General features: G+C 46.7%; 20 non-coding genes across 20 annotated transcripts; all 20 read right to left on the minus strand.

The window, feature by feature from the left end:
* Positions 1 to 2,056: 2,056 nt before the first annotated feature.
* On the minus strand, positions 2,057 to 2,129 carry Trnar-ucg (transfer RNA arginine (anticodon UCG)). Its single transcript has one exon. It is a non-coding gene; the product is annotated as a tRNA-Arg (tRNA).
* Positions 2,130 to 3,566: 1,437 nt separating this feature from the next.
* Trnar-ucg (transfer RNA arginine (anticodon UCG)) lies at positions 3,567 to 3,639 on the minus strand. The gene has a single exon. It is a non-coding gene; the product is annotated as a tRNA-Arg (tRNA).
* Positions 3,640 to 5,079: 1,440 nt separating this feature from the next.
* Positions 5,080 to 5,152, minus strand: Trnar-ucg (transfer RNA arginine (anticodon UCG)). The gene has a single exon. It is a non-coding gene; the product is annotated as a tRNA-Arg (tRNA).
* Positions 5,153 to 6,592: 1,440 nt separating this feature from the next.
* Trnar-ucg (transfer RNA arginine (anticodon UCG)) lies at positions 6,593 to 6,665 on the minus strand. Its single transcript has one exon. It is a non-coding gene; the product is annotated as a tRNA-Arg (tRNA).
* Positions 6,666 to 8,096: 1,431 nt separating this feature from the next.
* Positions 8,097 to 8,169, minus strand: Trnar-ucg (transfer RNA arginine (anticodon UCG)). Its single transcript has one exon. It is a non-coding gene; the product is annotated as a tRNA-Arg (tRNA).
* Positions 8,170 to 9,612: 1,443 nt separating this feature from the next.
* Positions 9,613 to 9,685, minus strand: Trnar-ucg (transfer RNA arginine (anticodon UCG)). The gene has a single exon. It is a non-coding gene; the product is annotated as a tRNA-Arg (tRNA).
* Positions 9,686 to 11,116: 1,431 nt separating this feature from the next.
* Trnar-ucg (transfer RNA arginine (anticodon UCG)) lies at positions 11,117 to 11,189 on the minus strand. Its single transcript has one exon. It is a non-coding gene; the product is annotated as a tRNA-Arg (tRNA).
* Positions 11,190 to 12,620: 1,431 nt separating this feature from the next.
* Trnar-ucg (transfer RNA arginine (anticodon UCG)) lies at positions 12,621 to 12,693 on the minus strand. Its single transcript has one exon. It is a non-coding gene; the product is annotated as a tRNA-Arg (tRNA).
* A 1,440-nt stretch (positions 12,694 to 14,133) lies between these two features.
* On the minus strand, positions 14,134 to 14,206 carry Trnar-ucg (transfer RNA arginine (anticodon UCG)). Its single transcript has one exon. It is a non-coding gene; the product is annotated as a tRNA-Arg (tRNA).
* A 1,440-nt stretch (positions 14,207 to 15,646) lies between these two features.
* On the minus strand, positions 15,647 to 15,719 carry Trnar-ucg (transfer RNA arginine (anticodon UCG)). The gene has a single exon. It is a non-coding gene; the product is annotated as a tRNA-Arg (tRNA).
* Positions 15,720 to 16,238: 519 nt separating this feature from the next.
* Positions 16,239 to 16,310, minus strand: Trnat-agu (transfer RNA threonine (anticodon AGU)). The gene has a single exon. It is a non-coding gene; the product is annotated as a tRNA-Thr (tRNA).
* An 854-nt stretch (positions 16,311 to 17,164) lies between these two features.
* Positions 17,165 to 17,237, minus strand: Trnar-ucg (transfer RNA arginine (anticodon UCG)). Its single transcript has one exon. It is a non-coding gene; the product is annotated as a tRNA-Arg (tRNA).
* A 525-nt stretch (positions 17,238 to 17,762) lies between these two features.
* Positions 17,763 to 17,834, minus strand: Trnat-agu (transfer RNA threonine (anticodon AGU)). The gene has a single exon. It is a non-coding gene; the product is annotated as a tRNA-Thr (tRNA).
* Positions 17,835 to 18,686: 852 nt separating this feature from the next.
* On the minus strand, positions 18,687 to 18,759 carry Trnar-ucg (transfer RNA arginine (anticodon UCG)). The gene has a single exon. It is a non-coding gene; the product is annotated as a tRNA-Arg (tRNA).
* A 1,443-nt stretch (positions 18,760 to 20,202) lies between these two features.
* Positions 20,203 to 20,275, minus strand: Trnar-ucg (transfer RNA arginine (anticodon UCG)). The gene has a single exon. It is a non-coding gene; the product is annotated as a tRNA-Arg (tRNA).
* Positions 20,276 to 20,769: 494 nt separating this feature from the next.
* Trnat-agu (transfer RNA threonine (anticodon AGU)) lies at positions 20,770 to 20,841 on the minus strand. The gene has a single exon. It is a non-coding gene; the product is annotated as a tRNA-Thr (tRNA).
* Positions 20,842 to 21,179: 338 nt separating this feature from the next.
* Trnak-cuu (transfer RNA lysine (anticodon CUU)) lies at positions 21,180 to 21,252 on the minus strand. Its single transcript has one exon. It is a non-coding gene; the product is annotated as a tRNA-Lys (tRNA).
* A 450-nt stretch (positions 21,253 to 21,702) lies between these two features.
* Positions 21,703 to 21,775, minus strand: Trnar-ucg (transfer RNA arginine (anticodon UCG)). The gene has a single exon. It is a non-coding gene; the product is annotated as a tRNA-Arg (tRNA).
* Positions 21,776 to 22,282: 507 nt separating this feature from the next.
* On the minus strand, positions 22,283 to 22,354 carry Trnat-agu (transfer RNA threonine (anticodon AGU)). The gene has a single exon. It is a non-coding gene; the product is annotated as a tRNA-Thr (tRNA).
* Positions 22,355 to 22,692: 338 nt separating this feature from the next.
* On the minus strand, positions 22,693 to 22,765 carry Trnak-cuu (transfer RNA lysine (anticodon CUU)). Its single transcript has one exon. It is a non-coding gene; the product is annotated as a tRNA-Lys (tRNA).
* Between the last annotated feature and the right edge of the window lie 50 nt (positions 22,766 to 22,815).

Here is a 22,815-nt window from a genome sequence, read left to right on the forward strand (position 1 = left end):
AACTTCGCCATATTTAGATAGAGCGTCCTTGATCAACTGATTATCAATTTCAATTGGAACATTCAAAATCCTGACATTGGTGTACATGATATCAGCTTTTCGTACAGAGACATTACTTTTTGAACCGTCTCGATAAACAAATTCAACGGAATTACCCCATTTTGCAAGCAACTTATCGACTGTCACTGAGTTCAGAAATTTAACAAAAACACAGTATTTTTCAGCATCTAATTGCGTGGTATGAACAGAGTCAGAATTTATACCGATTACCTCAGTCAGCCAAACGTGGATTTCCAGCGCAGTGGGTTGGACCGGCCGTGTTCCTTTCTCGAACGAGAAGACTAAAGTATTCTTCCTGACGGTGTCAGACATGGTCGTCGGTTCCGACGAAATTCCGGCAACAACCGAAATTGCGGCGAAGCACGAAACGTGGAACGGACGAAAGCACTATAAAAACACTTATCAGAGACACCACTCAAAAAATAACAGCGAAAATGTACAGCTAACTTCACGTAAACACCAAACACCGGCGATAGCGCTAACGTACGCGGAGTAAACAACAAGCACGTCCGACCGCGGCGACGGCTAAAGCCAGAATGCATTAGGCCACACGGTCACTGACGACCAAGTATAACTTATATACGATTCATCTCGAAACGCTCACACCCCCTGAGGAATTGTGTTTTCGTTCCACACAGCCGCTGCCCCTTACTCTTTCCCACCCATTCGTTACATTCAACCTCTTACGAGACCGACCAAACATAGACAGGAAAACAAGACCACACACTTTGCGCAATCGGAATCGATGGCAGGGTGTCCCTCGCCGCATTTGCTACGATGGCCATTTGCTAATTCTGCAGAAGCGGCGGCGGCGACGACGACGACGACGACGACGACGACCGCGAGAGGCTCAGAGATTTGTGAGAAATACATCTATAAAATGTAATTCAGAATGCCTCGTCCCACCTTATGCCGTACCGCTTTGGCAAATGCTTTATCAGCGCCATTCGCCTTAATCACATCTGAGAGTAATTCTTAATAAAACGCCTCTCGCTAATTGTTCGCCATCACAGATACTGTTTGCTATACGGCCATGACGCGCAACTGATTTCCAAAATTCGTCTTCCTCCTGTAAGGATGGAACTCACGACTCCTGGTTTACTAGACCAGTGCTCTACCACTGAGCTAAAGAGGCGCGGCCTAGCGGAACTTTTGCGTACTTCGCCACACGGTCGTCTGAATCATCAGACTTCAGCTGACAACACTTCATATTTTTGACTAATATTAGCAGCTATGGCGACCCATTACTGCTTGGCTACACATCTGACACGTAGCCGATGTTCTCTCCAAACAAAACCACCTGCACTTCAGAACATGACTTTCACATGTCTACAAAATCACCTTCACCTTCAAATACAGTTTTCTTGCGACTGATTGAGACGTAGGGAAATTTTAAAGTTGCTATTTCCATTACATCACGTTAATCAGAAAATCGGTAATTTACATCTGCAGCGGAGAAAAATTCCGTTCCGCCCAGGGTAGGGCTCGAACCCACGACCCTATGATTAAGAGTCTCATGCTCTACCGACTGAGCTAGCCGTGCTGCCTCGTTGGGTACGTGCTGGGTAGCAGATCACACAGTACTCGTTTGGGTTGGTTGGTCCCATACAGAATCTCTCCATGCTGCCTAATGTTTTCCTAACGTCACACTCGTCACGTACTTCACTTTTATTTCATAATCATTTCTGAGAGGTAAAGGAATTTGCATGACAATCTGCAGAGCTAGCGTCGTCAAAATTAACACACATACTTGACGTGACTCAAAAGCCGAACGAGTTACTTTCCGACGTTGTTTTAGATGTGCAAGTGCCAGTCAAACCTCGCGGTGAAGGCACTCTGCCGACCATTTCGCTAGTTAACACCGGTCTTCTTGTGTGTGTTTCAAGCTCAAGACCATCTCCAAGCACAAAATGGTCAACAGCAACATTCAGACGGTTTTGTACTGCACAATTGCTACATTAAAACGGTACGTTTGTTTCTCAGAACTCAAAAAACAGGACCGTGACAGGATTCGAACCTGCAATCTTCGGATCCGAAGTCCGACGCCTTATCCATTAGGCCACACGGTCACTGACGACCAAGTATAACTTATATACGATTCATCTCGAAACGCTCACACCCCCTGAGGAATTGTGTTTTCGTTCCACACAGCCGCTGCCCCTTACTCTTTCCCACCCATTCGTTACATTCAACCTCTTACGAGACCGACCAAACATAGACAGGAAAACAAGACCACACACTTTGCGCAATCGGAATCGATGGCAGGGTGTCCCTCGCCGCATTTGCTACGATGGCCATTTGCTAATTCTGCAGAAGCGGCGGCGGCGACGACGACGACGACGACGACGACCGCGAGAGGCTCAGAGATTTGTGAGAAATACATCTATAAAATGTAATTCAGAATGCCTCGTCCCACCTTATGCCGTACCGCTTTGGCAAATGCTTTATCAGCGCCATTCGCCTTAATCACATCTGAGAGTAATTCTTAGTAAAACTCCTCACGCTAATTGTTCGCCATCACAGATACTGTTTGCTATACGGCCATGACGCGCAACTGATTTCCAAAATTCGTCTTCTTCCTGTGAGGATGGAACTCACGACTCCTGGTTTACTAGACCAGTGCTCTACCACTGAGCTAAAGAGGCGCGGCCTAGCGGAACTTTTGCTTACTTCGTCCGTACGGTCGTCTAAATCTTCAGACTTCAGCTGACAACACTTCATATTTTTCACTAATATTTGCAGCTATGGCGACCCATTACTGCTTGGATACACATCTGACACGTAGCCGATGTTCTCTCCAAACAAAACCACCTGCACTTCAGAACATGACTTTCACACGTCTACAAAATCACCTTCACCTTCAAATACAGTTTTCTTGCGACTGATTGAGACGTAGGCAAATTTTAAAGTTGCTATTTCCATTACATCACGTTAATCAGAAAATCGGTAATTTACATCTGCAGCGGAGAAAAATTCCGTTCCGCCCAGGGTAGGGCTCGAACCCACGACCCTACGATTAAGAGTCTCATGCTCTACCGACTGAGCTAGCCGTGCTGCCTCGTTGGGTACCTGCTGGGTAGCAGATCACACAGTACTCGTTTGGGTTGGTTGGTCCCATACAGAATCTCTCCATGCTGCCTAATGTTTTCCTAACGTCACACTCGTCACGTACTTCACTTTTATTTCATAATCATTTCTGAGAGGTAAAGGAATTGCATGACAATCTGCAGAGCTAGCGGCGTCAAAATTAACACACATACTTGACGTGACTCAAAAGCCGAACGAGTTACTTTCCGACGTTGTTTTAGATGTGCAAGTGCCAGTCAAACCTCGCGGTGAGGGCACTCTGCCGACCATTTCGCTAGTTAACACCGGTCTTCTTGTGTGTGTTTCAAGCTCAAGACCATCTCCAAGCACAAAATGGTCAACAGCAACATTCAGACGGTTTCGTACTGCACAATTGCTACATTAAAACGGTATGTTTGTTTCTCAGAACTGGAAAAACACGACCGTGACAGGATTCGAACCTGCAATCTTCGGATCCGAAGTCCGACGCCTTATCCATTAGGCCACACGGTCACTGACGACCAAGTATAACTTATATACGATTCATCTCGAAACTCTCACACCCCCTGAGGAATTGTGTTTTCGTTCCACACAGCCGCTGCCCCTTACTCTTTCCCACCCATTCGTTACATTCAACCTCTTACGAGACCGACCAAACATAGACAGGAAAACAAGACCACACACTTTGCGCAATCGGAATCGATGGCAGGGTGTCCCTCGCCGCATTTGCTACGATGGCTATTTGCTAATTCTGCAGAAGCGGCGGCGGCGACGACGACGACGACGACGACGACGACGACCGCGAGAGGCTCAGCGATTTGTGAGAAATATATCTATAAAATGTAATTCACACTGCCTCGTCCCACCTTATGCCGTACCGCTTTGGCAAATGCTTTATCAGCGCCATTCGCCTTAATCACATTTGAGAGTAATTCTTAGTAAAACTCCTCACGCTAATTGTTCGCCATCACAGATACTGTTTGCTATACGGCCATGACGCGCAACTGATTTCCAAAATTCGTCTTCTTCCTGTGAGGATGGAACTCACGACTCCTGGTTTACTAGACCAGTGCTCTACCACTGAGCTAAAGGGGCGCGGCCTAGCGGAACTTTTGCTTACTTCGCCGCACGGTCGTCTGAATCATCAGACTTCAGCTGACAACACTTCGTATTTTTGACTAATATTAGCAGCCATGGCGACCCATTACTGCTTGGCTACACATCTGACACGTAGCCGATGTTCTCTCCAAACAAAACCACCTGCACTTCAGAACATGACTTTCACACGTCTACAAAATCACCTTCACCTTCAAATACAGTTTTCTTGCGACTGATTGAGACGTAGGCAAATTTTAAAGTTGCTATTTCCATTACATCACGTTAATCAGAAAATCGGTAATTTACATCTGCAGTGGAGAAAAATTCCGTTCCGCCCAGGGTAGGGCTCGAACCCACGACCCTATGATTAAGAGTCTCATGCTCTACCGACTGAGCTAGCCGTGCTGCCTCGTTGGGTACCTCCTGGGTAGCAGATCACACAGTACTCGTTTGGGTTGGTTGGTCCCATACAGAATCTCTCCATGCTGCCTAATGTTTTCCTAACGACACTCGTCACGTACTTCACTTTTATTTCATAATCATTTCTGAGAGGTAAAGGAATTGCATGACAATCTGCAGAGCTAGCGGCGTCAAAATTAACACACATACTTGACGTGACTCAAAAGCCGAACGAGTTACTTTCCGACGTTGTTTTAGATGTGCAAGTGCCAGTCAAACCTCGCGGTGAGGGCACTCTGCCGACCATTTCGCTAGTTAAAACCGGTCTTCTTGTGTGTGTTTCAAGCTCAAGACCATCTCCAAGCACAAAATGGTCAACAGCAACATTCAGACGGTTTCGTACTGCACAATTGCTACATTAAAACGGTATGTTTGTTTCTCAGAACTGGAAAAACACGACCGTGACAGGATTCGAACCTGCAATCTTCGGATCCGAAGTCCGACGCCTTATCCATTAGGCCACACTGTCACTGACGACCAAGTATAACTTATATACGATTCATCTCGAAACTCTCACACCCCCTGAGGAATTGTGTTTTCGTTCCACACAGCCGCTGCCCCTTACTCTTTCCCACCCATTCGTTACATTCAACCTCTTACGAGACCGACCAAACATAGACAGGAAAACAAGACCACACACTTTGCGCAATCGAAATCGATGGCAGGGTGTCCCTCGCCGCATTTGCTACGATGGCTATTTGCTAATTCTGCAGAAGCGGCGGCGGCGACGACGACGACGACGACGACGACGACCGCGAGAGGCTCAGCGATTTGTGAGAAATATATCTATAAAATGTAATTCACACTGCCTTGTCCCACCTTATGCCGTACCGCTTTGGCAAATGCTTTATCAGCGCCATTCGCCTTAATCACATTTGAGAGTAATTCTTAGTAAAACTCCTCACGCTAATTGTTCGCCATCACAGATACTGTTTGCTATACGGCCATGACGCGCAACTGATTTCCAAAATTCGTCTTCTTCCTGTGAGGATGGAATTCACGACTCCTGGTTTACTAGACCAGTGCTCTACCACTGAGCTAAAGAGGCGCGGCCTAGCGGAACTTTTGCTTACTTCGTCCGTACGGTCGTCTGAATCTTCAGACTTCAGCTGACAACACTTCATATTTTTCACTAATATTTGCAGCTATGGCGACCCATTACTGCTTGGATACACATCTGACACGTAGCCGATGTTCTCTCCAAACAAAACCACCTGCACTTCAGAACATGACTTTCACATGTCTACAAAATCACCTTCACCTTCAAATACAGTTTTCTTGCGACTGATTGAGTCGTAGGCAAATTTTAAAGTTGCTATTTCCATTACATCACGTTAATCAGAAAATCGGTAATTTACATCTGCAGCGGAGAAAAATTCCATTCCGCCCAGGGTAGGGCTCGAACCCACAACCCTATGATTAAGAGTCTCATGCTCTACCGACTGAGCTAGCCGTGCTGCCTCGTTGGGTACCTGCTGGGTAGCAGATCACACAGTACTCGTTTGGGTTGGTTGGTCCCATACAGAATCTCTCCATGCTGCCTAATGTTTTCCTAACGTCACACTCGTCACGTACTTCACTTTTATTTCATAATCATTTCTGAGAGGTAAAGGAATTGCATGACAATCTGCAGAGCTAGCGGCGTCAAAATTAACACACATACTTGACGTGACTCAAAAGCCGAACGAGTTACTTTCCGACGTTGTTTTAGATGTGCAAGTGCCAGTCAAACCTCGCGGTGAGGGCACTCTGCCGACCATTTCGCTAGTTAACACCGGTCTTCTTGTGTGTGTTTCAAGCTCAAGACCATCTCCAAGCACAAAATGGTCAACAGCAACATTCAGATGGTTTCGTACTGCACAATTGCTACATTAAAACGGTATGTTTGTTTCTCAGAACTGGAGAAACACGACCGTGACAGGATTCGAACCTGCAATCTTCGGATCCGATGTCCGACGCCTTATCCATTAGGCCACACGGTCACTGACGACCAAGTATAACTTATATACGATTCATCTCGAAACGCTCACACCCCCTGAGGAATTGTGTTTTCGTTCCACACAGCCGCTGCCCCTTACTCTTTCCCACCCATTCGTTACATTCAACCTCTTACGAGACCGACCAAACATAAACAGGAAAACAAGACCACACACTTTGCGCAATCGGAATCGATGGCAGGGTGTCCCTCGCCGCATTTGCTACGATGGCCATTTGCTAATTCTGCAGAAGCGGCGACGACGACGACGACGACGACGACGACGACGACCGCGAGAGGCTCAGAGATTTGTGAGAAATACATCTATAAAATGTAATTCAGAATGCCTCGTCCCACCTTATGCCGTACCGCTTTGGCAAATGCTTTATCAGCGCCATTCGCCTTAATCACATCTGAGAGTAATTCTTAATAAAACGCCTCTCGCTAATTGTTCGCCATCACAGATACTGTTTGCTATACGGCCATGACGCGCAACTGATTTCCAAAATTCGTCTTCCTCCTGTAAGGATGAAACTCACGACTCCAGGTTTACTAGACCAGTGCTCTACCACTGAGCTAAAGAGGCGCGGCCTAGCGGAACTTTTGCGTACTTCGCCGCACGGTCGTCTGAATCATCAGACTTCAGCTGACAACACTTCATATTTTTGACTAATATTAGCAGCTATGGCGACCCATTACTGCTTGGCTACACATCTGACACATAGCCGATGTTCTCTCCAAACAAAACCACCTGCACTTCAGAACAAGACTTTCACATGTCTACAAAATCACCTTCACCTTCAGTTTTCTTGTGACTGATTGAGACGTAGGCAAATTTTAAAGTTGCTCTTTCCATTACATCACGTTAATCAGAAAATCGGTAATTTACATCTGCAGCGGAGAAAAATTCCGTTCCGCCCAGGGTAGGGCTCGAACCCACGACCCTATGATTAAGAGTCTCATGCTCTACCGACTGAGCTAGCCGTGCTGCCTCGTTGGGTACCTCCTGGGTAGCAGATCACACAGTACTCGTTTGGGTTGGTTGGTCCCATACAGAATCTCTCCATGCTGCCTAATGTTTTCCTAACGACACTCGTCACGTACTTCACTTTTATTTCATAATCATTTCTGAGAGGTAAAGGAATTGCATGACAATCTGCAGAGCTAGCGGCGTCAAAATTAACACACATACTTGACGTGACTCAAAAGCCGAACGAGTTACTTTCCGACGTTGTTTTAGATGTGCAAGTGCCAGTCAAACCTCGCGGTGAGGGCACTCTGCCGACCATTTCGCTAGTTAAAACCGGTCTTCTTGTGTGTGTTTCAAGCTCAAGACCATCTCCAAGCACAAAATGGTCAACAGCAACATTCAGACGGTTTCGTACTGCACAATTGCTACATTAAAACGGTATGTTTGTTTCTCAGAACTGGAAAAACACGACCGTGACAGGATTCGAACCTGCAATCTTCGGATCCGAAGTCCGACGCCTTATCCATTAGGCCACACGGTCACTGACGACCAAGTATAACTTATATACGATTCATCTCGAAACTCTCACACCCCCTGAGGAATTGTGTTTTCGTTCCACACAGCCGCTGCCCCTTACTCTTTCCCACCCATTCGTTACATTCAACCTCTTACGAGACCGACCAAACATAGACAGGAAAACAAGACCACACACTTTGCGCAATCGAAATCGATGGCAGGGTGTCCCTCGCCGCATTTGCTACGATGGCTATTTGCTAATTCTGCAGAAGCGGCGGCGGCGACGACGACGACGACGACGACGACGACGACCGCGAGAGGCTCAGCGATTTGTGAGAAATATATCTATAAAATGTAATTCACACTGCCTTGTCCCACCTTATGCCGTACCGCTTTGGCAAATGCTTTATCAGCGCCATTCGCCTTAATCACATTTGAGAGTAATTCTTAGTAAAACTCCTCACGCTAATTGTTCGCCATCACAGATACTGTTTGCTATACGGCCATGACGCGCAACTGATTTCCAAAATTCGTCTTCTTCCTGTGAGGATGGAATTCACGACTCCTGGTTTACTAGACCAGTGCTCTACCACTGAGCTAAAGAGGCGCGGCCTAGCGGAACTTTTGCTTACTTCGTCCGTACGGTCGTCTGAATCTTCAGACTTCAGCTGACAACACTTCATATTTTTCACTAATATTTGCAGCTATGGCGACCCATTACTGCTTGGATACACATCTGACACGTAGCCGATGTTCTCTCCAAACAAAACCACCTGCACTTCAGAACATGACTTTCACATGTCTACAAAATCACCTTCACCTTCAAATACAGTTTTCTTGCGACTGATTGAGTCGTAGGCAAATTTTAAAGTTGCTATTTCCATTACATCACGTTAATCAGAAAATCGGTAATTTACATCTGCAGCGGAGAAAAATTCCGTTCCGCCCAGGGTAGGGCTCGAACCCACAACCCTATGATTAAGAGTCTCATGCTCTACCGACTGAGCTAGCCGTGCTGCCTCGTTGGGTACCTGCTGGGTAGCAGATCACACAGTACTCGTTTGGGTTGGTTGGTCCCATACAGAATCTCTCCATGCTGCCTAATGTTTTCCTAACGTCACACTCGTCACGTACTTCACTTTTATTTCATAATCATTTCTGAGAGGTAAAGGAATTGCATGACAATCTGCAGAGCTAGCGGCGTCAAAATTAACACACATACTTGACGTGACTCAAAAGCCGAACGAGTTACTTTCCGACGTTGTTTTAGATGTGCAAGTGCCAGTCAAACCTCGCGGTGAGGGCACTCTGCCGACCATTTCGCTAGTTAACACCGGTCTTCTTGTGTGTGTTTCAAGCTCAAGACCATCTCCAAGCACAAAATGGTCAACAGCAACATTCAGATGGTTTCGTACTGCACAATTGCTACATTAAAACGGTATGTTTGTTTCTCAGAACTGGAGAAACACGACCGTGACAGGATTCGAACCTGCAATCTTCGGATCCGATGTCCGACGCCTTATCCATTAGGCCACACGGTCACTGACGACCAAGTATAACTTATATACGATTCATCTCGAAACGCTCACACCCCCTGAGGAATTGTGTTTTCGTTCCACACAGCCGCTGCCCCTTACTCTTTCCCACCCATTCGTTACATTCAACCTCTTACGAGACCGACCAAACATAGACAGGAAAACAAGACCACACACTTTGCGCAATCGGAATCGATGGCAGGGTGTCCCTCGCCGCATTTGCTACGATGGCCATTTGCTAATTCTGCAGAAGCGGCGGCGGCGGCGACGACGACGACGACGACGACGACCGCGAGAGGCTCAGAGATTTGTGAGAAATACATCTATAAAATGTAATTCAGAATGCCTCGTCCCACCTTATGCCGTACCGCTTTGGCAAATGCTTTATCAGCGCCATTCGCCTTAATCACATCTGAGAGTAATTCTTAATAAAACGCCTCTCGCTAATTGTTCGCCATCACAGATACTGTTTGCTATACGGCCATGACGCGCAACTGATTTCCAAAATTCGTCTTCCTCCTGTAAGGATGAAACTCACGACTCCAGGTTTACTAGACCAGTGCTCTACCACTGAGCTAAAGAGGCGCGGCCTAGCGGAACTTTTGCGTACTTCGCCGCACGGTCGTCTGAATCATCAGACTTCAGCTGACAACACTTCATATTTTTGACTAATATTAGCAGCTATGGCGACCCATTACTGCTTGGCTACACATCTGACACATAGCCGATGTTCTCTCCAAACAAAACCACCTGCACTTCAGAACAAGACTTTCACATGTCTACAAAATCACCTTCACCTTCAGTTTTCTTGTGACTGATTGAGACGTAGGCAAATTTTAAAGTTGCTCTTTCCATTACATCACGTTAATCAGAAAATCGGTAATTTACATCTGCAGTGGAGAAAAATTCCGTTCCGCCCAGGGTAGGGCTCGAACCCACGACCCTATGATTAAGAGTCTCATGCTCTACCGACTGAGCTAGCCGTGCTGCCTCGTTGGGTACCTCCTGGGTAGCAGATCACACAGTACTCGTTTGGGTTGGTTGGTCCCATACAGAATCTCTCCATGCTGCCTAATGTTTTCCTAACGACACTCGTCACGTACTTCACTTTTATTTCATAATCATTTCTGAGAGGTAAAGGAATTGCATGACAATCTGCAGAGCTAGCGGCGTCAAAATTAACACACATACTTGACGTGACTCAAAAGCCGAACGAGTTACTTTCCGACGTTGTTTTAGATGTGCAAGTGCCAGTCAAACCTCGCGGTGAGGGCACTCTGCCGACCATTTCGCTAGTTAAAACCGGTCTTCTTGTGTGTGTTTCAAGCTCAAGACCATCTCCAAGCACAAAATGGTCAACAGCAACATTCAGACGGTTCCGTACTGCACAATTGCTACATTAAAACGGTATGTTTGTTTCTCAGAACTGGAAAAACACGACCGTGACAGGATTCGAACCTGCAATCTTCGGATCCGAAGTCCGACGCCTTATCCATTAGGCCACACGGTCACTGACGACCAAGTATAACTTATATACGATTCATCTCGAAACGCTCACACCCCCTGAGGAATTGTGTTTTCGTTCCACACAGCCGCTGCCCCTTACTCTTTCCCACCCATTCGTTACATTCAACCTCTTACGAGACCGACCAAACATAGACAGGAAAACAAGACCACACACTTTGCGCAATCGGAATCGATGGCAGGGTGTCCCTCGCCGCATTTGCTAAGATGGCCATTTGCTAATTCTGCAGAAGCGGCGGCGGCGACGACGACGACGACGACGACGACGACCGCGAGAGGCTCAGAGATTTGTGAGAAATACATCTATAAAATGTAATTCAGAATGCCTCGTCCCACCTTATGCCGTACCGCTTTGGCAAATGCTTTATCAGCGCCATTCGCCTTAATCACATCTGAGAGTAATTCTTAATAAAACGCCTCTCGCTAATTGTTCGCCATCACAGATACTGTTTGCTATACGGCCATGACGCGCAACTGATTTCCAAAATTCGTCTTCCTCCTGTAAGGATGAAACTCACGACTCCAGGTTTACTAGACCAGTGCTCTACCACTGAGCTAAAGAGGCGCGGCCTAGCGGAACTTTTGCGTACTTCGCCGCACGGTCGTCTGAATCATCAGACTTCAGCTGACAACACTTCATATTTTTGACTAATATTAGCAGCTATGGCGACCCATTACTGCTTGGCTACACATCTGACACATAGCCGATGTTCTCTCCAAACAAAACCACCTGCACTTCAGAACAAGACTTTCACATGTCTACAAAATCACCTTCACCTTCAGTTTTCTTGTGACTGATTGAGACGTAGGCAAATTTTAAAGTTGCTCCTTCCATTACATCACGTTAATCAGAAAATCGGTAATTTACATCTGCAGTGGAGAAAAATTCCGTTCCGCCCAGGGTAGGGCTCGAACCCACGACCCTATGATTAAGAGTCTCATGCTCTACCGACTGAGCTAGCCGTGCTGCCTCGTTGGGTACCTCCTGGGTAGCAGATCACACAGTACTCGTTTGGGTTGGTTGGTCCCATACAGAATCTCTCCATGCTGCCTAATGTTTTCCTAACGACACTCGTCACGTACTTCACTTTTATTTCATAATCATTTCTGAGAGGTAAAGGAATTGCATGACAATCTGCAGAGCTAGCGGCGTCAAAATTAACACACATACTTGACGTGACTCAAAAGCCGAACGAGTTACTTTCCGACGTTGTTTTAGATGTGCAAGTGCCAGTCAAACCTCGCGGTGAGGGCACTCTGCCGACCATTTCGCTAGTTAAAACCGGTCTTCTTGTGTGTGTTTCAAGCTCAAGACCATCTCCAAGCACAAAATGGTCAACAGCAACATTCAGACGGTTCCGTACTGCACAATTGCTACATTAAAACGGCATGTTTGTTTCTCAGAACTGGAAAAACACGACCGTGACAGGATTCGAACCTGCAATCTTCGGATCCGAAGTCCGACGCCTTATCCATTAGGCCACACGGTCACTGACGACCAAGTATAACTTATATACGATTCATCTCGAAACGCTCACACCCCCTGAGGAATTGTGTTTTCGTTCCACACAGCCGCTGCCCCTTACTCTTTCCCACCCATTCGTTACATTCAACCTCTTACGAGACCGACCAAACATAGACAGGAAAACAAGACCACACACTTTGCGCAATCGGAATCGATGGCAGGGTGTCCCTCGCCGCATTTGCTAAGATGGCCATTTGCTAATTCTGCAGAAGCGGCGGCGGCGACGACGACGACGACGACGACGACGACCGCGGGAGGCTCAGAGATTTGTGAGAAATACATCTATAAAATGTAATTCAGAATGCCTCGTCCCACCTTATGCCGTACCGCTTTGGCAAATGCTTTATCAGCGCCATTCGCCTTAATCACATCTGAGAGTAATTTCTAATAAAACGCCTCTCGCTAATTGTTCGCCATCGCAGATACTGTTTGCTATACGGCCATGACGCGCAACTGATTTCCAAAATTCGTCTTCCTCCTGTGAGGATGGAAATCACGACTCCTGGTTTACTAGACCAGTGCTCTACCACTGAGCTAAAGAGGCGCGGCCTAGCGGAACTTTTGCGTACTTCGTCCGTACGGTCGTCTGAATCTTCAGACTTCAGCTGACAACACTTCATATTTTTCACTAATATTTGCAGCTATGGCGACCCATTACTGCTTGGATACACATCTGACACGTAGCCGATGTTCTCTCCAAACAAAATCACCTGCACTTCAGAACATGACTTTCACACATGTCTACAAAATCACCTTCACCTTCAAATACAGTTTTCTTGCGACTGATTGAGTCGTAGGCAAATTTTAAAGTTGCTATTTCCATTACATCACGTTAATCAGAAAATCGGTAATTTACATCTGCAGTGGAGAAAAATTCCGTTCCGCCCAGCGAAGGGCTCGAACCCACGACCCTGTGATTAAGAGTCTCATGGTCTACCGACTGAGCTAGCCGTGCTGCCTCGTTGGGTACCTGCTGGGTACCAGATCACACAGTACTCGTTTGGGTTGGTTGGTCCCATACAGAATCTCTCCATGCTGCCTAATATTTTCCTAACGACACCCGTCACGTACTTCACTTTTATTTCATAATCATTTCTGAGAGGTAAAGGAATTGCATGACAATCTGCAGAGCTAGCGGCGTCAAAATTAACACACATACTTGACGTGACTCAAAAGCCGAACGAGTTACTTTCCGACGTTGTTTTAGATGTGCAAGTGCCAGTCAAACTTCGCGGTGAGGGCACTCTGCCGACCATTTCGCTAGTTAACACCGGTCTTCTTGTGTGTGTTTCAAGCTCAAGACCATCTTCAAGCACAAAATGGTCAACAGCAACATCCAGACGGTTTCGTACTGCACAATTGTTACATTAAAACGGTATGTTTGTTTCTCAGAACTGGAAAAACACGACCGTGACAGGATTCGAACCTGCAATCTTCGGATCCGAAGTCCGACGCCTTATCCATTAGGCCACACGGTCACTGACGACCAAGTATAACTTATATACGATTCATCTCGAAACGCTCACACCCCCTGAGGAATTGTGTTTTCGTTCCACACAGCCGCTGCCCCTTACTCTTTCCCACCCATTCGTTACATTCAACCTCTTACGAGACCGACCAAACATAGACAGGAAAACAAGACCACACACTTTGCGCAATCGGAATCGATGGCAGGGTGTCCCTCGCCGCATTTGCTAAGATGGCCATTTGCTAATTCTGCAGAAGCGGCGGCGGCGACGACGACGACGACGACGACGACGACCGCGGGAGGCTCAGAGATTTGTGAGAAATACATCTATAAAATGTAATTCAGAATGCCTCGTCCCACCTTATGCCGTACCGCTTTGGCAAATGCTTTATCAGCGCCATTCGCCTTAATCACATCTGAGAGTAATTTCTAATAAAACGCCTCTCGCTAATTGTTCGCCATCGCAGATACTGTTTGCTATACGGCCATGACGCGCAACTGATTTCCAAAATTCGTCTTCCTCCTGTGAGGATGGAAATCACGACTCCTGGTTTACTAGACCAGTGCTCTACCACTGAGCTAAAGAGGCGCGGCCTAGCGGAACTTTTGCGTACTTCGTCCGTACGGTCGTCTGAATCTTCAGACTTCAGCTGACAACACTTCATATTTTTCACTAATATTTGCAGCTATGGCGACCCATTACTGCTTGGATACACATCTGACACGTAGCCGATGTTCTCTCCAAACAAAATCACCTGCACTTCAGAACATGACTTTCACACATGTCTACAAAATCACCTTCACCTTCAAATACAGTTTTCTTGCGACTGATTGAGTCGTAGGCAAATTTTAAAGTTGCTATTTCCATTACATCACGTTAATCAGAAAATCGGTAATTTACATCTGCAGTGGAGAAAAATTCCGTTCCGCCCAGCGAAGGGCTCGAACCCACGACCCTGTGATTAAGAGTCTCATGGTCTACCGACTGAGCTAGCCGTGCTGCCTCGTTGGGTACCTGCTGGGTACCAGATCACACAGTACTCGTTTGGGTTGGTTGGTCCCATACAGAATCTCTCCATGCTGCCTAATATTTTCCTAACGACACCCGTCACGTACTTCACTTTTATTTCATAATCATTTCTGAGAGGTAAAGGAATTGCATGACAATCTGCAGAGCTAGCGGCGTCAAAATTAACACACATACTTGACGTGACTCAAAAGCCGAACGAGTTACTTTCCGACGTTGTTTTAGATGTGCAAGTGCCAGTCAAACTTCGCGGTGAGGGCACTCTGCCGACCATTTCGCTAGTTAACACCGGTCTTCTTGTGTGTGTTTCAAGCTCAAGACCATCTTCAAGCACAAAATGGTCAACAGCAACATCCAGACGGTTTCGTACTGCACAATTGTTACATTAAAACGGTATGTTTGTTTCTCAGAACTGGAAAAACACGACCGTGACAGGATTCGAACCTGCAATCTTCGGATCCGAAGTCCGACGCCTTATCCATTAGGCCACACGGTCACTGACGACCAAGTATAACTTATATACGATTCATCTCGAAACGCTCACACCCCCTGAGGAATTGTGTTTTCGTTCCACACAGCCGCTGCCCCTTACTCTTTCCCACCCATTCGTTACATTCAACCTCTTACGAGACCGACCAAACATAGACAGGAAAACAAGACCACACACTTTGCGCAATCGGAATCGATGGCAGGGTGTCCCTCGCCGCATTTGCTACGATGGCCATTTGCTAATTCTGCAGAAGCGGCGGCGGCGACGACGACGACGACGACGACGCCGACGACGACGACGACCGCGAGAGGCTCAGAGATTTGTGAGAAATACATCTATAAAATGTAATTCAGAATGCCTCGTCCCACCTTATGCCGTACCGCTTTGGCAAATGATTTATCAGCGCCATTCGCCTTAATCACATCTGAGAGTAATTCTTAATAAAACGCCTCTCGCTAATTGTTCGCCATCGCAGATACTGTTTGCTATACGGCCATGACGCGCAACTGATTTCCAATATTCGTCTTCCTCCTGTGAGGATGGAACTCACGACTCCTGGTTTACTAGACCAGTGCTCTACCACTGAGCTAAAGAGGCGCGGCCTAGCGGAACTTTTGCGTACTTCGCCGCACGGTAGTCTGAATCATCAGACTTCAGCTGACAACACTTCATATTTTTGACTAATATTAGCAGCTATGGCGACCCATTACTGCTTGGCTACACATCTGACACGTAGCCGATGTTCTCTCCAAACAAAACCACCTGCACTTCAGAACAAGACTTTCACATGTCTACAAAATCACCTTCACCTTCAGTTTTCTTGCGACTGATTGAGACGTAGGCAAATTTTAAAGTTGCTCTTTCCATTACATCACGTTAATCAGAAAATCGGTAATTTACATCTGCAGCGGAGAAAAATTCCGTTCCGCCCAGGGTAGGGCTCGAACCCACGACCCTATGATTAAGAGTCTCATGCTCTACCGACTGAGCTAGCCGTGCTGCCTCGTTGGGTACCTGCTGGGTAGCAGATCACACAGTACTCGTTTGGGTTGGTTGGTCCCATACAGAATCTCTCCATGCTGCCTAATGTTTTCCTGACGTCACACTCGTCACGTACTTCACTTTTATTTCATAATCATTTCTGAGAGGTAAAGGAATTGCATGACAATCTGCAGAGCTAGCGGCGTCAAAATTAACACACATACTTGACGTGACTCAAAAGCCGAACGAGTTACTTTCCGACGTTGTTTTAGATGTGCAAGTGCCAGTCAAACCTCGCGGTGAGGGCACTCTGCCGACCATTTCGCTAGTTAACACCGGTCTTCTTGTGTGTGTTTCAAGCTCAAGACCATCTTCAAGCACAAAATGGTCAACAGCAACATTCAGACGGTTTCGTACTGCACAATTGCTACATTAAAACGGTATGTTTGTTTCTCAGAACTGGAAAAACACGACCGTGACAGGATTCGAACCTGCAATCTTCGGATCCGAAGTCCGACGCCTTATCCATTAGGCCACACGGTCACGGACGACCAAGTATCACTTATATACGATTCATCTCGAAACGCTCACACCCCCTGAGGAATTGTGTTTTCGTTCCACACAGCCGCTGCCCCTTACTCTTTCCCACCCATTCGTTACATTCAACCTCTTACGAGACCGACCAAACATAGACAGGAAAACAAGACCACACACTTTGCGCAATCGGAATCGATGGCAGGGTGTCCCTCGCCGCATTTGCTACGATGGCCATTTGCTACTTCTGCAGAAGCGGCGGCGGCGACGACGACGACGACGACGACGACGACGACGACGACGACGACGACGACGAGAGGCTCAGAGATTTGTGAGAAATACATCTATAAAATGTAATTCAGAATGCCTCGTCCCACCTTATGGCGTACCGCTTTGGCAAATGATTTATCAGCGCCATTCGCCTTAATCACATCTGAGAGTAATTCTTAATAAAACGCCTCTCGCTAATTGTTCGCCATCACAGATACTGTTTGCTATACGGCCATGACGCGCAACTGATTTCCAATATTCGTCTTCCTCCTGTGAGGATGGAACTCACGACTCCTGGTTTACTAGACCAGTGCTCTACCACTGAGCTAAAGAGGCGCGGCCTAGCGGAACTGTTGCGTACTTCGCCGCACGGTCGTCTGAATCATCAGACTTCAGCTGACAACACTTCATATTTTTGACTAATATTAGCAGCTATGGCGACCCATTACTGCTTGGCTACACATCTGACACGTAGCCGATGTTCTCTCCAAACAAAACCACCTGCACTTCAGAACAAGACTTTCACATGTCTACAAAATCACCTTCACCTTCAGTTTTCTTGCGACTGATTGAGACGTAGGCAAATTTTAAAGTTGCTCTTTCCATTACATCACGTTAATCAGAAAATCGGTAATTTACATCTGCAGTGGAGAAAAATTCCGTTCCGCCCAGCGAAGGGCTCGAACCCATGACTCTGTGATTAAGAGTCTCATGCTCTACCGACTGAGCTAGCCGTGCTGCCTCGTTGGGTACCTCCTGGGTAGCAGATCACACAGTACTCGTTTGGGTTGGTTGGTCCCATACAGAATCTCTCCATGCTGCCTAATGTTTTCCTAACGACACTCGTCACGTACTTCACTTTTATTTCATAATCATTTCTGAGAGGTAAAGGAATTGCATGACAATCTGCAGAGCTAGCGGCGTCAAAATTAACACACATACTTGACGTGACTCAAAAGCCAAACGAGTTACTTTCTGACGTTGTTTTAGATGTGCAAGTGCCAGTCAAACCTCGCGGTGAGGGCACTCTGCCGACCATTTCGCTAGTTAATACCGGTCTTCTTGTGTGTGTTTCAAGCTCAAGACCATCTCCAAGCACAAAATGGTCAACAGCAACATTCAGACGGTTTCGTACTGCACAATTGCTACATTAAAACGGTATGTTTGTTTCTCAGAACTGGAAAAACACGACCGTGACAGGATTCGAACCTGCAATCTTCGGATCCGAAGTCCGACGCCTTATCCATTAGGCCACACGGTCACTGACGACCAAGTGTAACTTATATACGATTCATCTCGAAACGCTCACACCCCCTGAGGAATTGTGTTTTCGTTCCACACAGCCGCTGCCCCTTACTCTTTCCCACCCATTCGTTACATTCAACCTCTTACGAGACCGACCAAACATAGACAGGAAAACAAGACCACACACTTTGCGCAATCGGAATCGATGGCAGGGTGTCCCTCGCCGCATTTGCTACGATGGCCATTTGCTAATTCTGCAGAAGCGGCGGCGGCGACGACGACGACGACGACGAAGACGTCGACCGCGGGAGGCTCAGAGATTTGTGAGAAATACATCTATAAAATGTAATTCAGAATGCCTCGTCCCACCTTACGCCGTACCGCTTTGGCAAATGCTTTATCAGCGCCATTCGCCTTAATCACATCTGAGAGTATTTCTTAATAAAACGCCTCTCGCTAATTGTTCGCCATCACAGATACTGTTTGCTATACGGCCATGACGCGCAACTGATTTCCAAAATTCGTCTTCCTCCTGTAAGGATGGAACTCACGAGTCCTGGTTTACTAGACCAGTGCTCTACCACTGAGCTAAAGAGGCGCGGCCTAGCGGAACTTTTGCGTACTTCGTCCGTACGGTCGTCTGAATCTTCAGACTTCAGCTGACAACACTTCATATTTTTCACTAATATTTGCAGCTATGGCGACCCATTACTGCTTGGATACACATCTGACACGTAGCCGATGTTCTCTCCAAACAAAATCACCTGCACTTCAGAACATGACTTTCACACATGTCTACAAAATCAACTTCACCTTCAAATACAGTTTTCTTGCGACTGATTGAGACGTAGGCAAATTTTAAAGTTGCTATTTCCATTACATCACGTTAATCAGAAAATCGGTAATTTACATCTGCAGTGGAGAAAAATTCCATTCCGCCCAGCGAAGGGCACGAACCCACGACCCTGTGATTAAGAGTCTCATGCTCTACCGACTGAGCTAGCCGTGCTGCCTCGTTGGGTACCTCCTGGGTAGCAGATCACACAGTACTCGTTTGGGTTGGTTGGTCCCATACAGAATCTCTCCATGCTGCCTAATGTTTTCCTAACGACACTCGTCACGTACTTCACTTTTATTTCATAATCATTTCTGAGAGGTAAAGGAATTGCATGACAATCTGCAGAGCTAGCGGCGTCAAAATTAACACACATACTTGACGTGACTCAAAAGCCGAACGAGTTACTTTCCGACGTTGTTTTAGATGTGCAAGTGCCAGTCAAACCTCGCGGTGAGGGCACTCTGCCGACCATTTCGCTAGTTAAAACCGGTCTTCTCGTGTGTGTTTCAAGCTCAAGACCATCTCCAAGCACAAAATGGTCAACAGCAACATTCAGACGGTTTCGTACTGCACAATTGCTACATTAAAACGGTATGTTTGTTTCTCAGAACTGGAAAAACACGACCGTGACAGGATTCGAACCTGCAATCTTCGGATCCGAAGTCCGACGCCTTATCCATTAGGCCACACGGTCACTGACGACCAAGTATAACTTATATACGATTCATCTCGAAACGCTCACACCCCCTGAGGAATTGTGTTTTCGTTCCACACAGCCGCTGCCCCTTACTCTTTCCCACCCATTCGTTACATTCAACCTCTTACGAGACCGACCAAACATAGACAGGAAAACAAGACCACACACTTTGCGCAATCGGAATCGATGGCAGGGTGTCCCTCGCCGCATTTGCTACGATGGCCATTTGCTAATTGACGACGACGACGACGAAGACGAAGACGACGACCGCGGGAGGCTCAGAGATTTGTGAGAAATACATCTATAAAATGTAATTCAGAATGCCTCGTCCCACCTTATGCCGTACCGCTTTGGCAAATGCTTTATCAGCGCCATTCGCCTTAATCACATCTGAGAGTAATTCTTAATAAAACGCCTCTCGCTAATTGTTCGCCATCACAGATACTGTTTGCTATACGGCCATGACGCGCAACTGATTTCCAAAATTCGTCTTCCTCCTGTGAGGATGGAACTCACGACTCCTGGTTTACTAGACCAGTGCTCTACCACTGAGCTAAAGAGGCGCGGCCTAGTGGAACTTTTGCGTACTTCGTCCGTACGGTCGTCTGAATCTTCAGACTTCAGCTGACAACACTTCATATTTTTCACTAATATTTGCAGCTATGGCGACCCATTACTGCTTGGATACACATCTGACACGTAGCCGATGTTCTCTCCAAACAAAATCACCTGCACTTCAGAACATGACTTTCACACATGTCTACAAAATCAACTTCACCTTCAAATACAGTTTTCTTGCGACTGATTGAGACGTAGGCAAATTTTAAAGTTGCTATTTCCATTACAACACGTTAATCAGAAAATCGGTAATTTACATCTGCAGTGGAGAAAAATTCCGTTCCGCCCAGCGAAGGGCTCGAACCCACGACCCTGTGATTAAGAGTCTCATGCTCTACCGACTGAGCTAGCCGTGCTGCCTCGTTGGGTACCTCCTGGGTAGCAGATCACACAGTACTCGTTTGGGTTGGTTGGTCCCATACAGAATCTCTCCATGCTGCCTAATGTTTTCCTAACGACACTCGTCACGTACTTCACTTTTATTTCATAATCATTTCTGAGAGGTAAAGGAATTGCATGACAATCTGCAGAGCTAGCGGCGTCAAAATTAACACACATACTTGACGTGACTCAAAAGCCGAACGAGTTACTTTCCGACGTTGTTTTAGATGTGCAAGTGCCAGTCAAACCTCGCGGTGAGGGCACTCTGCCGACCATTTCGCTACTTAAAACCGGTCTTCTTGTGTGTGTTTCAAGCTCAAGACCATCTCCAAGCACAAAATGGTCAACAGCAACATTCAGACGGTTTCGTACTGCACAATTGCTACATTAAAACGGTATGTTTGTTTCTCAGAACTGGAAAAAAACGACCGTGACAGGATTCGAACCTGCAATCTTCGGATCCGAAGTCCGACGCCTTATCCATTAGGCCACACGGTCACTGACGACCAAGTATAACTTATATACGATTCATCTCGAAACGCTCACACCCCCTGAGGAATTGTGTTTTCGTTCCACACAGCCGCTGCCCCTTACTCTTTCCCACCCATTCGTTACATTCAACCTCTTACGAGACCGACCAAACATAGACAGGAAAACAAGACCACACACTTTGCGCAATCGGAATCGATGGCAGGGTGTCCCTCGCCGCATTTGCTACGATGGCCATTTGCTAATTCTGCAGAAGCGGCGGCGGCGGCGACGACGACGACGAAGACGTCGACCTCGGGAGGCTCAGAGATTTGTGAGAAATACATCTATAAAATGTAATTCAGAATGCCTCGTCCCACCTTATGCCGTACCGCTTTGGCAAATGCTTTATCAGCGCCATTCGCCTTAATCACATCTGAGAGTAATTCTTAATAAAACGCCGCTCGCTAATTGTTCGCCATCACAGATACTGTTTGCTATACGGCCATGACGCGCAACTGATTTCCAAAATTCGTCTTCCTCCTGTGAGGATGGAACTCACGACTCCTGGTTTACTAGACCAGTGCTCTACCACTGAGCTAAAGAGGCGCGGCCTAGCGGAACTTTTGCGTACTTCGTCCGTACGGTCGTCTGAATCATCAGACTTCAGCTGACAACACTTCATATTTCTCACTAATATTTGCAGCTATGGCGACCCATTATTGCTTGGATACACATCTGACACGTAGCCGATGTTCTCTCCAAACAAAATCACCTGCACTTCAGAACATGACTTTCACACATGTCTACAAAATCACCTTCACCTTCAAATACAGTTTTCTTGCGACTGATTGAGACGTAGGCAAATTTTAAAGTTGCTATTTCCATTACATCACGTTAATCAGAAAATCGGTAATTTACATCTGCAGTGGAGAAGAATTCCGTTCCGCCCAGCGAAGGGCTCGAACCCACGACCCTGTGATTAAGAGTCTCATGCTCTACCGACTGAGCTAGCCGTGCTGCCTCGTTGGGTACCTCCTGGGTAGCAGATCACACAGTACTCGTTTGGG

This window comes from Schistocerca gregaria, chromosome 3 (genome assembly GCF_023897955.1).
Source record: "Schistocerca gregaria isolate iqSchGreg1 chromosome 3, iqSchGreg1.2, whole genome shotgun sequence".
In the NCBI taxonomy this organism is placed as follows: Eukaryota; Metazoa; Arthropoda; class Insecta; order Orthoptera; family Acrididae; genus Schistocerca; species Schistocerca gregaria.